The sequence below is a fragment of the Schistocerca gregaria genome, unplaced genomic scaffold (assembly GCF_023897955.1).
Source record: "Schistocerca gregaria isolate iqSchGreg1 unplaced genomic scaffold, iqSchGreg1.2 ptg000227l, whole genome shotgun sequence".
Taxonomy (NCBI): Eukaryota; Metazoa; Arthropoda; class Insecta; order Orthoptera; family Acrididae; genus Schistocerca; species Schistocerca gregaria.
The window spans coordinates 385,291-388,144 of record NW_026061746.1 but is presented as its reverse complement, the minus strand read 5'-3'; positions in this window follow the sequence as shown (position 1 = coordinate 388,144).

The following is a 2,854-nucleotide window of genomic DNA, read 5'->3' as shown; positions in this document are numbered from 1 at the left end:
ATCGTCTGCAAAGCTATGTCGCGTGCTGCGGTATGCGGAGACACTAAAGGCACCATAGTAGAACACAGATGAAGCTTCTAAGTTGACGTAATAGCCAGGAAGGAGTAGTACAATTCAAGTAATAGGTATCGATTATTGACGTTTTAGCTGGCTTTGGTGCCTTGGACATGAGCTAGGACCTTAATATTCTGCATGAAAGGAGGACTAGCAATCGAGTTGCACGGGAGAATGTGAAAAGTGTTCATATGTAGTAAAAACCTGATAAATCCGTCCGTTTTCGTCATTTGTTATCGAATCGACTTAAAGCCAGATCGTCACATTGGCCGTTCTGCTCTCGGAAACGCTTGTACTTATCGTCTGCAAAGCCATGTCGCGTGTTGCTGTAGGCGGAAACAGGAAAAGCATCATAGTAGAACACAGATGAAGCTTCTAAGTTGATGTAATAGCCATTAAGAAGTAGTCCATTTCAAGTTTTAGGTATCGATTATTGACTTTTTAGCTGGCTTTGGTGCCTTGGACATGAGCTAGGACCTTACGATTCTGCATGAAAGGAGGACTGGCAGCCGAGTTGCAGGGGAGAATGTGAAAAGTGTTCATATGTAGTAAAAACCTGAGAAATCCGTCCGTTTTGGTCATTTGTTATCGAATCGACTTAAAGCCAGATCGTCACATTGGCCGCCCTTCTCTCTGAAACGGTTGTACTTATCGTCTGCAAAGCTATGTCGCGTGCTGCGGTATGCGGAGACACTACAAGCACCATAGTAGAACACAGATGAAGCTTCTAAGTTGATGTAATAGCCAGTAAGAAGTAGTACAATTCAAGTTTTAGGTATCGATTATTGACATTTTAGCTAGCTTTGTTGCCTTGGACATGAGCTAGGACCTTAACATTCTGCATGAAAGGATTACTAGCAGCCGAGTTGCACGGGAGAATGTGAAAAGTGTTCATATGTAGTAAAAACCTTAGAAATCCGTCCATTTTCGTCATTTGTTATCGAATCGACTTAAAGCCAGATCGTCACATTGGCCGCTCTTCTCTCCGAAACGCTTGTACTTATCGTCTGCAAAGCTATGTCGCGTGCTGCGGTATCCGGAGACACTGCACTCACCATAGTAGAACACAGTTCAAGCTTCTAAGTTGATGTAATAGCCAGTAAGAAGTAGTACAATTCAAGTTTTAGGTATAGATTATTGACTTTTTAGCTGGCTTTGGTGCCTTGGACATGAGCTAGGACCTTAAGATTCTGCATGAAAGGAGGACTAGCAGCCGAGTTGCAGGGGAGAATGTGAAAAATGTTCATATGTAGTAAAAACCAGAGAAATCCGTCCGTTTTCGTCATTTGTTATCGAATCGACTTAAAGCCAGATCGTAGCATTGGCCGTTCTGCTCTCGGAAACGCTTGTACTTATCGTCTGCAAAGCTATGTCGCGTGTTGCCGTAGGCGGAAACAGGAAAAGCATCATAGTAGAACACAGATGCAGCTTCTAAGTTGATGTAATAGCCAGTAAGAAGTAATCCATTTCAAGTTTTAGGTATCGATTATTGACTTTTAGCTGGCTTTGGTGCCTTGGACATGAGCTAGGACCTTAACATTCTTCATGAAAGGAGGACTAGCAGCCGATTTGCAGGGGAGAATGTGAAAAGCGTTCATATGTAGTAAAAACCTTAGAAATCCGTCCATTTTCATCATTTGTTATCGAATCGACTTAAAGCCAGATCGTCACATTGGCCGCTGTTCTCTATGAAACGGTTGTACTTATCGTCTGCAATGCTAAGTCGCGTGCTGCGGTAAGCGGAGACACTAAAATCACCATAGTAGAACACAGATGAAGCTTCTAAGTTGATGTAATAGCCAGTAAGAAGTAGTAGAATTCAAGTTTTAGGTATCGATTATTGACTTTTTAGCTGGCTTTGGTGCCTTGGACATGAGCTAGGACCTTAATATTCTGCATGAAAGGAGGACTAGCAGCCGAGTTGCACGGGAGAATGTGAAAAGTGTTCATATGTAGTAAAAACATGAGACATCCGTCCGTTTTCGTCATTTGTTATCGAATCGACTTAAAGCCAGATCGCCACATTGGCCGCTCTTCTCTCTGAAACGGTTGTACTTATCGTCTGCAAAGCTATGTCGCGTGCTGCGGTATGCGGAGACACTAAAAGCACCATAGTAGAACACAGATGAAGCTTCTAAGTTGACGTAATAGCCAGGAAGAAGTAGTACAATTCAAGTTTCAGGTATTGAATATTGACCTTTTAGCTGGCTTTGGTGCCTTGGACATGAGCTAGGACCTTAACATTCTTCATGAAGGGAGGACTAGCAGCCGATTTGCATGGGAGAATGTGAAAAGTGTTCATATGTAGTAAAAACCTTAGAAATCTGTCCGTTCTCGTCATTTGTTATCTTATCGACTTAAAGCCAGATCGTCACATTGGCCGCTCTTCTCTCTGAAACGGTTGTACTTAGCGTCTGCAAAGTTATGTCGCGTGCTGCGGTATGTGGAGACACTAAAAGCACCATAGTAGAACACAGATGAAGCTTCTAAGATGATGTAATAGCCAGTAAGAAGTAGTACAATTCAAGTTTTAGGTATCGATTATTGACTTTTTAGCTGGCTTTGGTGCCTTGGACATGAGCTAGGACCTTAATATTCTGCATGAAAGGAGGACTAGCAGCCGAGTTGCAGGGGAGAATGTGAAAAGTGTTCATATGTAGTAAAAACCTGAGAAATCCGTCCGTTTTGGTCATTTGTTATCGAATCGACTTAAAGCCAGATCGTCACATTGGCCGCCCTTCTCTCTGAAACGGTTGTACTTATCGTCTGCAAAGCTATGTCGCGTGCTGCGGTATGCGGA